This window comes from Dermacentor albipictus, chromosome 3 (assembly GCF_038994185.2).
Source record: "Dermacentor albipictus isolate Rhodes 1998 colony chromosome 3, USDA_Dalb.pri_finalv2, whole genome shotgun sequence".
Lineage (NCBI taxonomy): Eukaryota > Metazoa > Arthropoda > Arachnida > Ixodida > Ixodidae > Dermacentor > Dermacentor albipictus.
In genome coordinates, this window is record NC_091823.1 from 54,961,625 (window position 1) to 54,975,374 (window position 13,750).

General features: G+C 44.8%; 1 protein-coding gene and 1 long non-coding RNA gene across 4 annotated transcripts in view; one reads left to right on the forward strand and one right to left on the reverse strand.

Annotated features, from left to right (window-relative positions):
- LOC135899127 (uncharacterized) overlaps nucleotides 1–13,750 on the reverse strand; it is a 334,018-nt gene that overhangs the window by 249,585 nt on the left and 70,683 nt on the right. The gene's annotated exons all lie outside the window — the stretch shown is intronic.
- Nucleotides 6,409–13,750, forward strand: part of LOC135899126 (oxytocin receptor-like) — a 62,409-nt gene continuing 55,067 nt past the window's right edge. For both annotated transcript variants that reach the window (XM_070535491.1, XM_070535492.1), the window contains exon 1: nucleotides 6,409–6,640. The gene's annotated coding sequence lies outside the window, so the exon portion shown is untranslated. The remainder of the gene's footprint in view (nucleotides 6,641–13,750) is intronic.

A 13,750-nucleotide genomic window follows, 5' to 3' on the forward strand; every position in this document is an offset into this window, starting at 1 on the left:
TTGTCCATTGTTTATTTTATGTAACACAACTTCCTTCTGCTTCTTCACGCATTCTATCATCTTTCGGGGCTGTTTACCCCATGATGATTAGCTAACTAGTGTGTAGAGCCCATTCAGTCACGCAGGGTGAGCTGCTTAGGAAGAGGACACGATGAGTGGCTGTTGAGGACAGCCTGGCGAATAAAATTGTAGAGCTCCTCAGTATGGGGCCCTGTACTGAGGGCTCCGGTCACTACCGAGGCCTCCCGGTGGGAAGCGCTCCCTTGAGATTTTACGCACCGGTAAAATTTTTCGCTTTCGCTCGTGAAAAACAATGTCTCGCTAGGACGACGCGTTATCAGTGGAGTGAGATCCCTAAACTTTCTTTTGTGGTTGTCTTCCTCCTAGGCTTTTTGTTGCGCCGAAGACTGGGCTGATTAGTCACTAAAGTTACCATGTACACGATGCGTGCCTCACATATTTGCTTGGCCTTTCTCTCGCACTTTACCAGTCGCCTACATTTTCTAACCACCGCATCCTCTAGTTGCGCGTGAAGTCAAACAAAACCTCTTGTTTTGTAAATTCTTTCAGATATTTGATAGTCACTACTCCGTCAGTCTCATAGATTCTCGTGTGTCACAGGATGTAAAATACCCAACTGAGATATAGCATCAAAATGGTCCAGGACAATGCCGATGGATCAGACTAAAGAGGCAATACAAGGTGTACGAAATACATACGTGAGAATCTGGAGGGGTCACTAGGCCCAATTCACGACACATGTTCATGCAGTATTGAACCTTTCTACAGAATCTGCCGCCATTAATTAACTATTGTGCACACTGGGTCACTGTATTTGTTGAAAAAATAATAGAAAGTCAGCGATTACACACATTGGAGGAACTTGGTCATCCGCTTGCCATTGGTTGATTTGCGAGACGCAGCTGAGAACATTGGCGCTACAGAATCTGGCGCTATAAGTAAAAGTGTGCAATAACAATAGCGCTGATAGTGGCTGCGGCCACTATCAGCGCTATTATTATTTCAGACTTTTACTTATTTTACACTTTTACACTTGTACATTGCGTGCATGCGCAAGAGACGATGGCAAATAGAAAAAAATTGCCGTGGCTGAACGCAGTTACACGAAGTTTGTTGAACAATAGCACGGTTTTGCTTGCTTTCGGAAAGGACACAGACGTTGCTCGACATTGTCAGCAACTATTGCACCTACAACTGCACCACAAGACGACACACAGACGCTGCTCGGCGAAGCAGCAGCAGCGAGCGAATTGACCTGCATGCTGCGTCTCATTTCAGCGCGCACTAAGCGTTGAAAGCACAGCGCATACGAAGCTACCAGCACTCAGCGCCCTTTGAACACATCGCAGATCGCTTTGAAGACGAGGCCCACGGAACTGTGCACTTTGTCCACATCACAGATCACTTTGAAGATATGGGCACCCACACGGCATACACATCAGCCGCCGGCAATGGCAGGCTAAGTCCCAGTTTGACCTTGGCTGAACTTGAAGGTCGGGTTTACGGAAGCAGGCGTTTTCTGGGTTTGTTCCCGGAGTAGTAAAGCTATCGCTCTAAAACAATGAGGCTTTACTCTTCAGCCAGCTGCTTTATGTCTCTCTCTTAACAGCCATCGAATCCACCAAGAAATTTAGGTGGCCACAATGCTGAACCTGTCGACAACATTCTCTGCGAGTTTTACTAGGCTCGCCGAAAGAAAGACGCAAACAAACCAGAAACGTGCCGCATCCCCTAGGTTGTCCTGCTATACAAAGAATAAGGTTCCGGCACGTTCTGAAGCGCGCTCATAATCCGGCGCCTCGTGGAGATGCCGCACGTAGGAAGCTGACGCCGCTCATTGCCAGCCAGCTAATACCGAAGGCAAGCCAACCGAACAGCACGCCTCTCCGTGTCGTCGATAAAGCAGAACCTTTCGCCTTGGCGTATACGGCTTTACGGACAACACGCATACGCTAGCGTCTTTCGCGTCCCCTACACCCGAGTATCGATTTCGAGTAGCGGCCTCAAGGAGCTCGCCTCGCGAAGACCGCTGTGCAGTGCTCGTTCCAGTGGACGTGTTCAACGAGATTTCCAACTCAGGTTGCTTCTATATGGAGGTTCGTTTCCACCGATATTTCAGACACTAAATCATGCGGCAAGTGCGAGGTGAACGCAAGCGAATGAAATCAAACCATCGAAGCGAATGCTACTGCATAGGCGTTTCGATAGTTAACACTTTCTTTGGGGAGAAAGAAATGGAAGAATTTGAAAGCGCCTTTCCTTTACTGTGCGTGCGTACTTCAATCTACACAGTTGCTTAAACGTTGGTATGCAACGATGACACTTTCCGAAACTCTCAATATGAGTGGTTCCTTACGAACCTTTATTCTTCTGTAATTTTAATGACGCACTTGGTCAACCATATAATATATACGCTGAGCTTGGTTACTCAGTGCCAGTTTCACTATTCCTTGCAGCTAATAGGTTTCAAGCTCATGTAGCAAATACTTCATTATGGTTTCCATGAGGTCCTAATTTAATAAGTGCTTAAAGGAAGTGAGATTCCGCCCTGAAAACTCACGTTAAAATTATGCGAAGAAGCAAGAAAAAAGACGCACTGCACGGGACTACCCGAAAAATTGCATCAGAGAGTCTTACACTTAAAATATCTTCAGCATAATGAAAAAGCGAAGGCTACCCAGAATTACCATCCAGCTGTTTTTTTCTGCAGCCGATGTTTCTTGTGCAAACCGTTAACCATATGAGAAACGTGATTTATTGGACGTGAGATATTTCTCATGATGTCCTGCTTGAGAATTTCGCGCGCAAAATGAATTTAAGAGAATGAGTTATCTCGCCAACAATAATCATTTTTGCTCTATTCATGGCACTTCTTGCCGCTTATGTATGTTGAAGTAAAATGAAAAAATAAGGTATGACGAGAAAACATAAAAAGTTATTAGACATTATACAGCCGACATTCGTGGCAGGCGCTCCGAACTGCCTGACACCTTTGAATTATTACGCGAAATATAGATAACCTATTTCTTTATTTTATGCCTTTTTGTTGTTTTTGATGCAGCGTCTGAATTATTATAGTGCGCACCTTTTTTTTACAGGCTCCCTTGGAAATAACTTTTTCATCTCCCTCTTTTTTCTTTCTTTTTTTGTGAATGTCAACATCTGCTCCAAGCTACTGTCTTTTTGACAAATAATTTGTGAACGATGCCAAACCGACGTTAGGGGAATCCGGCCGAGCGGTGGGAAATGTCCGTTTGTCATCCAACCATCTTGCCTTAAAAAAACAAAAACCCCAGTGCCCTTCCGCTCTGTGAAGAAGGATGACCAGTGAAGCTATGTATGTAGGCTCCTTAATGGTGAAGTGCAGCTCCACCGCGGGTCGGCCCGGTATTGCACTACCTTCGGGATCGGCCCACGTAAGGGAGTGCTTAGCGCCGGCTTCACCTCCGCCGCGGGTGGGCTCAGCATTGTACTACCTTCGGGATCGGCCTCATTATGAAAAGTTGTTGGTATACGCACGGACGTGATCCACGAGATCCTAGCCATAGACAGCTTCGCTATAAAACAAGATGCCTTATTTCTACTAGGCCATCGAAAAGTAGTAGTCGTCACGCCCGATGTAGGACTAATTGCCTATCTCTGCCATCTCCAATCCCTCCTTTCTTTGCATTAGCCGAGTCGATTCTTTGGCTTCAAATTTCCTAGTATAATCCCACCACCTACTTCACTGCCATCAACTACTGCGTTTCTCTTTTCTTGGTACCTTTCCTACACCTCTAATAGGTCAACTGTTATCTATTATACACATTACATGACTTACCCAGCTCCATTTATTACTCTTACTATCAACCAGAATATTGGCTTCGCCCAGCTTGCTCCAAAATCTCACCGCTATCTTCCTGTCTCAGAGTTACGCCTATCGTTTTTTTATTCCCTCGCTCGTTGCACGAACCTTAGCTTGTTATCAAGCCCTAGTGTTATCCTCCAAGCTTCTGCCCTATGTATTACTGTACTGGTAGCAGGCAACGATCGCACAAAACGCGGTATAACTTGGTAATGCCTGCAGCAGGAGCTACAAAGGATTTTTGTTCATCTCTCGATTTCATTTTCGGTGTCCGAGTCGCTCGTAAAAAAATTGTAGTTGGTAAACGTACTCTTATACAGATTCGACAGTTTGATTGTCAATCACACATTCTGCTTGACTTGTCTGGCTTTAAACATTGTCTTGTCTGCATGTATGTGTACTTTAAGTACTCTTACACTTCGTCAGCTAAGGTCTAAAATCTAGCTAAGGTCTACACACGCACACACGCACGCACGCACTCAAGCACTCAAGCACACTGGCGTGGGCACAGGCACGTTAAGTAAGTCCTTGCTGCTACTCCTACTTCCTACTATTTGACAAACTTGGTTGGCCTCCCTGCCTTTCCTTCTGATCTCTTTCTCTCTCTCAGTACCAGTGCTACTATAGTCACGCGTCCTCAATGCATGGTGCATTTTATATGGTGGACATTTTTATACTTTTTCTACTCTAAATAAAAGTCACTTGTGCTGGGGTTCCCTAGTTTCAATTTTTACCGATGTGTATACAGGTAGGTATTTCGTTGTTTAATAAAATAAAATAGTGAACATTATGCATCCTATCCACCATCAGGGTAGGCAGAAGTGCACAGCACGCGATATAGACAAGAAATTCGGTAACAGTAAGGACACCACATTTGTAGACGCAGCTAGACACAGAGACAAGCAGACCTACAAAGTAATGGTGATAAATTACGAGGGAAAATGCACGACGAGCGCTACAGTCAACACGCCACAGGTAGAAATCGCCCGGGAAATAGCTATCGCGTTAGCCACAGCACAAACCCAAGCGGACATGACCATCACTTATTCCCAGATGGCGAAACGAAACTTCGTCAACGTTCGAATCTCGCCGGAGGCACTACGACTACTAAAATTATCTAATAACCACGACAAAAGTGTCCATCTCACCTGGACACCCGCTCACACACTACCAGACGGTAGCATGAGCCGGCGCACCGCGTGGCTCGAGGGCTTGCGGACCGACCGTCGGTTAGCCTCGCCTCGCCGACTTCCCACGAGTGGGAGTGGGACGGTCGAATGACCAGATTTCACGAAATTACACAACACATTAGCTTTCGGAGGCGCACGTTCCCGCCGCCGCAGCCAAAATTAAGCGAAAATCAGTATAGAATGGCGGCAGCCAAAATCCAGATCCTATCCGAGTACAGCTATCATGAACCTAATACACCAGATTTATACACAACTGACCAGTTTCGACATTGCTACTTTAGACACCCTAGAGCATATCCTACGGGAATGTATGGGTATAGTACAAACTAACGGTAATGCAGCCTCAAACAGCGACATCCTCCGCGCGCGCTGGGAGTCTGTGTTACTCCTCTCGGTATTGCAACACCAACTCCGGGCCGTCCAGCGAGCCGAGGAAACCGCCAAGGGCCAACAACCCTTGGCCGAAACCTAGGCGGGCTCCAGGCCCACCCCACGAAATCGCAGGGCACTCAACAAAGTCATTTGAATGAAGTAATGAAAATGGAGGGGACAGTACTTGCTGCTGACCACACTGTAACTGTCTACCTTTCGCTGCTGATGAATGAACGGGGAACAAAACGAAATAAAAAGACGGGAGGAGAGGATAGTATAGAGCAAAGGAAGGTTACTATTTACGCGTATACAATACAGTGACTAGGTAGAAGTTCATCCGTTGTTCGCACATGGAGTGATTTCTTCAAGAGTCTTCGTCACCATGCCGTGCCAACCGACACTGTTAGTTGACGTCACAGGTGCAAAATTATTTTTAGCAAGACGTACAGTGCAACGCTAATGCAGAACTGACTTTTGCACCTGGCGTCGCGTAACATGGTGTGATAACCCATTACCTGGCGACGCGGTTACCTATAGCTGGCACTTGAGAATTTCACACTGATCGATGTCCAGTTCAGGATGAAAAATACACGATACAGTTAAACTCATGTGGTTGTTACGATTGTTTAGCTCAATTAGTTGTCAGTTAGTTTGAATGTGAAAATGGCCACCTTTGTTCAAATTATACCTTCTTTAGGGTGTACAACAGACCGTATTTTTGCTGCAGTGACGAGCAGTATCACTGTTGAACGAAGTTTCCCACCATTCCACCCCCTTCCTCTGTTTTTTTTAAAGACTTATCGCGTGCAACGACGGGGTGACGGGGGCCTACTGACTGAAGCGCCATCTCCCGGCTCAGTGTGGGTGTGTGCGCGAGACGTGGTGGCGAGGGTCGCAGGGAGAGAGTGAGCGGGCCCCCGGTGCGCGCCGCGGCTGTAGTTGCCGCGTCGTCTCAGGCTCTCAGATGCGTGGAAACTCCAAGCAGTGTCGGTTGCGGTCCTCCCCACGGGTCATCGCCTCATAGATCGCTTTGCGTGCGCCGCTAGCAAGGTCGCTGGAACGTTTTTAACGGACTCGCTTTGCCACACCGAGACAACATCCCGTCCCCTGTTTTCTTCTTTTTAAATTTTTTTAGACGCCGCTTTTTGTGTTGTCCAACTTTCTTCAGGCACGGCGCTTTGTGCTCCCTACTGAAGAAACTAAACGACTTAAGGTAAGCTTGTGGTTGTCTTAATACTCATTGAGTCTTCTCTCTTTCTGTCGCAAGGTGTAACATGTTTTTAATTATTGCCGAGGCCGGTTTATTCGCCCCGAAGTTGTGAAACAAACAAATCTCACGATTACAAATATCCCTTGCAAATGTGCTTTCGCTGTTTGGCTGGCGCTTGCTTTACAGCTCTCATGCACGAAATGAGCGCCCTCGATGGTTGCAGACGCAGATCGCAGCTGACCGCTCACGGAGCTTAAAAACACTTTTGTGAAAGCAGGCCCTACTTTTGTTAAATTGTTGGTACTGGAATTTGTGTGTTCCTTTCTTTTTCTTTTGTTAATCTGCTTCAAAGGACAAGACTCTTGGGAGTCACCAGTTTGTCAAGTCGAGCGACTTTGTGTAATAAGCCACGCCGCTTTTTTATATTGACGCTAGTATTTCTTTTTGAGTACTGTAGACTTCAGCTTGAACGACCACTATCGAAGCTCTTAATTATTTTTCACGACAAGCAGGGGCATTTACGTGAAATATAAGTTACATCGACAACATTCACACTATAGACCATGGTACAGAGGAAGGCCTGAGCTGAAGGTGGATTTATTAACATGTCATCAGGAGTTAAATTATTAACAGTGAACTTGTAGTATTCGGGAAATAATCGTGCAAGAACAGTCACCACGATTAAACTTAGAACTATGCTGTACCTCATGCATTTAGGAAAGCAAGAACAAACAAAGGCTAAGAGCAGGTGCATAAAGTGCATATGTAGCACACAAATGCGAATGTAAATTTATTAGATAAACATATTTTTTTAGGATTCGTGCAATATATTCAAGACGCTTCCGCATATCTTCAGAGCAGCACTAATGCAGATGCCAGGTTCCGTGGTAGACTGCCGCGGAATTTGCGCTACAACTGTCGCATACAAAGGCTGATTTGATTCTTTCAATAAATGACAACTAAGGGGTAGGTATATATCATTTTAAGGCGTTACACAAACTATTATGTCCAGCTTGTAAAACCCTGTGCATTAAGTAGGTATGATTGTCAGGTATTTAGCTCGCGTTCAAGTTAGCTTTAATGATTCATGGATGCTGCACTCATCGTATTACCGTTTACTCTCTTAATTACTACTACTGCTGCTGTAACCAGCAGTTCAGGTATAAGCAGCTGCGCAGATAGTTCGTGTAGCTTGTAAGGGGAAATAAGGCTGCCTTCAGCATCCCTGAACTCTTGCGAAAGATTCAGGAAATGTCAGCATTCTTTAGTTAGCAGGTAGTAACTGTTTATGAACCTGATCTAGGATTCTATTTCTCCATGGAGTTTGTAACTTCGCAAGCAGCTTTATATATAGCTTTCTAACTTCCATGCCGAGTCGTCAACGCAGAACTTTGATCTGACTTTGCGTGTAGTCGGTCTTGCGACACACATTGCTCAATGGAGAGGCTTGTGAGCACGGCAGTTGTGGTTGTCGGATTACTGTAGAACGCCGTATTCGGGAGATCTTGACGCGCCTTCGTACCAGCGAGTTCCTCATTAAAAAAAAGGTCGTGGCTATCCATGCCGAGCGCACATATTTACATGGTTATTCAAACGTACATAAATAAAGTGTGTGATGAGAACGCAACATGGGCCAGGGAATGCAGCTTTAGTTCTATAGGCATTATGTGCAGTAACCTTCCGTTAGTTTATTAATCAGCTACTGAGCCGACGGCTACCATCGTACTCACTAAACAATAATTATCACAGCATCATGCCCGTTATCCTTGCTTTCACTGCGACGTACTGTATAAATATTGATAAGGTGCGCTCTAATGCTGTATAAGCGAATGTACCGAAAATATTAGATGTCGAATAACTCGATTCAGTGTATAGTACTATATAGATACATACGTCGAATGTAAAATGAATCTGCCCTGCCAATGCTAACAAAATAGGAGAATTGAATCTGTGTTCATTGAAAGCTTTTACGGGAGAACTGTTCCTAAGAGCAGAAGCCATTCGAATGGAGAGCGTAATGCAGACATACTATTAGCGAAGACGAATGACATAACTTTATATAATCCGCAAACAGCACTTACGGTCGAAACGCTTAATGATTTCGGCTCCTGTATCTCATAATCGCCTCGCATCGTCCTAGCGCTTCTTGCGCGAAGACTCCCAAATCTACAGAAAACTGCACACATTTCTTTTTTTAAACGTGTCTATCTTAGTCTTTGCTGACAGATCTGACGTGGGATGACTACAGAATAGGACGCAAGGTGGGATTAATCACATGAGGGTTTTATTACAGGAATTCATATCGTTTCTTTGCTTGTATTCTCATCCCTCCCAGTCATGAGTTATAATGTCCAAGTCCCCGTCGTTCTACAGTATAGCGTGAACCATTCCAGTCGTTCACTTCATCAACAGTGCAACTGCCGTCTTGTAGCAGGCCCCACAATTTGTTTGCATGCACATAAAGGGTCATGCTGGTGAAGTCCAACTGAAGAAATTCAGAACCATATTTCACTTGTGCAGTATTGTTTTTTATGTTCAGGATGAAACGTGTGAAATATTACATATAAACGCTTAAACAAATCTGATTGCTTAAAAAAAACAACTAAAACGCCTCTTAATCATAGTTACCGTACACACATAGAAATCATTCTTTCCCTAATTAGTTGAAGTTATCTTTTTTTGACCAGTGCTTCTTAGGTGTCCAATGAGATACCGTGTAATTAAAGCAGAGATGCGTGTTTTATGATAATGCAGCGAGTGCTGGAGAGGTGTGAACGTCTACACGCAACCCTGTGTAATGATGGCGTGGAGTTGCATTCCCGTCATTAGCGAGGTGGAAATGAGGCTCAGTTCGTTAAAGCCGTTTCGCGTACGTACCGTGCTTCAGAATAGGCAAAGGATTTGCAGCATGGCTTAGTGGGGCTTTACGAAAGGAGAACTGCACTTTAACTGCTGCAGGAAAGTAAGCACTTTTTCGCGTTTGGTCGGTTGCGTGTGCAGAAACTTTGGGTGTGTTTTAATCATTTTCACCGTTGAGCCCATCACTCTAAGTCATCATCATCAGTGACGCCAGCACCAGCAAGTTCTTTTACCTAACCTTCTGGCCGGTGCTTTGCTAGAGAACCAAATAGTGTAGAGGAAATTTTTTTTTCTAGATCCAATTGCTCATGCGATCACGGAAGTTTAGAAGTTCGCGATATTATATGCATACATTGAAGTTGCACACAGAATAAAAACAGTGTTTCGTACCGACGTAAGCAAGCCCGGGGTCAAACTTAAAAAGGATTCATGAAGGTCACACGGAAAGGAATATTATAAACCGGCACTTGTTGCTACACATCCACGTACGAGTTGCTTTGCGAATACGAACGCTGTTCCCTGTGAACAAAAATCCAGGGCCGTTCCGTCCTGCGAAAGTGGATAACCGGTGGAGCTGCAAACATCATGGCAAGAAGTCTTGCGGTAAAGATTTTATTGGAATCGCTCATTGTCACTTAGTAGCGATGGTCACAATGGCTTTGAGGTCGCTATGATACATACTGATCGGCACACTAGCAAATGCAAACATATCATTCGATAATGTCATATCGACGCAAGCACGCCACTGGGGGGTGACGCTGGCGGGATCGGCGCGTCATCGCAAGCGATATGCTTGCACATATCGCATAGGTCTGCCCAAATGCACAAGTACATCTTGCTTTATATGCTGCATTGCTTACTTTCTTCCATGTTTCCTTGTATGTGATTCTAATGTGGTGCTCCTCGTTGCTTTAGAAAAAGCATGTTTACATATAACAGGAGGTCCCGATACAGTCATCGACTATGGGACATCCTTCTGTATATTATTGTTCTTTATAACCTGTAATCTAGGATGGATAACTCAATTTCAACACAAAACGCGTAAACCATTCCCTTTTCAGTCCCGACGCTTCCACATTTAAATCACCGGCAACGACAACAGGGTTAGTGCCATCGCAACTCACCCACGTGAAGCGAGTAGCCATGAACCTTACGGGGCTATGAGCCATTTGCTTTTGGCTTGCTTACGGGGGTATGAACCATTAACGACGACAGTTTTCGACATGCTGTTCTGTATGTTGTACGTGTGATTAGATAGAATGTAAGCGCTTTGCTGAGTGCTTGTTGCCTCTCCCTTACGGGGCTATGAGCCATTGACTTTTTTGCTTGGTTGTGTGGGTGTGCGCCATTAGTGAAGACAGCTTTTTTTATGCGGACCCGAACATCCTGTGGCACCATTACAGCTCGGCTGTAGACGTCTCGGCACGTGGAGTTCTAGTATACGGCTATGCACAGAGTTTTTGTGCCAATACCTTCACGCACGAAAAATAAAGTGTGGCCTGATTTTGCATGTTAACGACGTGGTGAGGATAAATCAAAACCCCAAAGAACCCATGCCTGTATAAAGCTGTCCCAGCGGACGTTTGCCAAGCCACTCAACAAAAACTTAAATAAAAAATACGCTGTGCAAGTTACGATCTTAAAATCCACGTCGCAGAGCCTTTCAGAAATGTTCTTGTAATTGATGTTTCTAATTAGCAAGTCACAGTTCTCCAAATGGTATCCTGTAGGATGGCGAGACAAGCTGTACATGTCCTATCAGCGATGCGTCAATTCGGAGATCCTTTTTTCGAAGAACATATCTCTCCGGCGTAGTTTTCGCATATATATTAGGTCATTAACGTTCAACTATTACCTTTTTTTCCTATATTTAGGCGCCACTGATATATTACTTAACGTCTTTTTGTGTACACCTTGGGACCCCTTCAGACATGTTATGAGAACGCTTTAGAATTCTCATGTAAGCTTCCATTTATTAGAAGGGTGGCGAACAGGAGTAGTGCTCATTGAGCATAATGAATGTAGAAGAATTCAGGAAATTTCATTCGGTAAAGGCTGCGGTGCTCTGCACTGTCGCTCGCAATATTCTTTATTCTGTGAGCTAAAGAATAAAAACCGCAAATGTTTAAGTGACTTCATTGAGTTCCACGTAACTTGGCAATTGGATCTTCTGCCTTTTTCCTAATATCTCACTTTCTTAAAAGTGAAGTGAGACTTTTTCTTAAATTTATTATTACGATCTTTTAATTAGTGCCGAAAATTTCCGTCTATGAATTCTTACCGCTTAAAGAATAGCTCGGTTTTGTAAGGGGGTGCATTATTAATTTCTTATATTGGGCAACGGGAGGAACAAATGCAACTGTAAGACAGAATCGAGCAACTCGGGTAAAAAGGTGGGCAACACGACAAAGTTAATTACGTACATAGTGCTTACAACCACGAAGAAAACCCACAACCCCGGAACAAGTATATTGCATTGCTCAGGGGGCAACGGCGCAGAATAGTGCATGCACTAAAAATAATGTACGCGGGAAATTTATGGAGTAGATGCAATGCCGTGCTGATGAAAGCAAAGGGATGCCCTGCGGAACAGTAAAGGATTGACAGGGAAAACCAATTTTCAGAATTTACTGTCGATATCACAACCAACCAAGGAGCCCGCATGAGCTTAGTATTTTTTTTTTCAGAGAGGTTCTGGCTCTTCGAAAATTGAGTTACGCTGAGTGAGCAGATCTGGCCGATGCTCGCCACAGCTGTTGCTATCTTGGCTTGCTTAGTTTTGTGAATTACGGGTGTGCTCAGGCACGTATTCAAGGAGGCAGGGGACCCACGCACCCTCTGCCCTTTCGGAAATGAAACCCATCGCGCCTTTTCGCACGCGGCAGAGGAATACAAGTAGAAGCAGTGATGCGCGTATTTCTTTTCCACAAGAGACGGGCACCCGCTCGTGTGCAAAAGAAACTAATTTCCCCAGCATATTGTCTAACATAGACAGGCATACGCATGATCGTCAATGTCCATCGCTCCGATTCGGGCAAGGTAGCGTGGCGTCAGTTTCGCGGTTTCTTCTTTACCCTCGATACAAGCAGGGCAATTTTATTTTGCATCCACGCAGAGCAAACGAGTTTGCAACAAAATGCAATGCTCCACGGCTGCACGGTCGCCGTGGAGTCGTCGTATTGTAGTTCTGTACAGAGGAGCACTACAGGTGAGCCTCGTACATTCCCTACATCGACGATCTGGGAATGTCTCTCGAGCTCCACTTGGCAAATTACGGCGCAACAGACAACGCCACTATGCAGAGCCCGTAATTTGCCCCACCAAGGCACGCACGTTGCGAAGGTTAACTGCGCAGCCCATGTTCGAATTTTACGTCGAGGATATGAGAACGGAACATCTTATGGGAAATGCGAGCGGGAGATCTAGGATGTAAAGTGGCAGGCCAAACAAAGAGTTTGGCCAATCAAATCAAGGCAAGAGCTTGGTGGCACAACCCGCCACCCCGTTCTGAAGGGGACGCTCATAACATCCATGCATCCATCCATCTATCCAATTTGGCGCGGCGGGCGCTCTAGTTGAACGTGAAAGAGGCCTACTCTCGAAAGTTTACACATTGCTGAAATTATTGACAATGGTCAACATTGAAAAGATTAAACACACATTTTGCTTAACATGACGGCTGAAGAACGGCTTAATCGGTGGATCTCATGTACATTCATCGTGTGCCGGCCAGCGTCCACGAAGGCAATATCCGTGTTTACCAAAAAGCCCGGGCGTATGAAAATCGCGGTGTAAAGCAAATACTCGAACGATCGACAAAACGAAATCTTGAAAAAGAGAAAGCAACTGTAATAAAGGCAATGCTGTTATTACAGTCGTACTGTTAAAAGCACGTAGTTAGGAGATGGCCTGGCGCAGTAGAATCATAATGCTGTCTTCTCACTGAATAATTAGTGCCTGCTAAATCTGGAACGTTTACGTGTCGCATCGTCGAATACGATACTATACGTATAGTGGAGCTTGAACCATTCTCCAAGTGGATCGCTACGCCCTGTTGAGGCATCCTTCGCTAACCTCTCGTACACTTAGCGTTTGTCTTGTTCATTAGAAAGTAAGATAATATTGGTAAGATGCATCACGGCTGCGCATAATTGTGTAATCCAAGTTTGACGCTCCTTCCTAAATTTGTTTTCCTATATACCAGGCATCCCACATAACTTGAGAGTCAAACTTAAAAAAAAAATATTTGAAAAT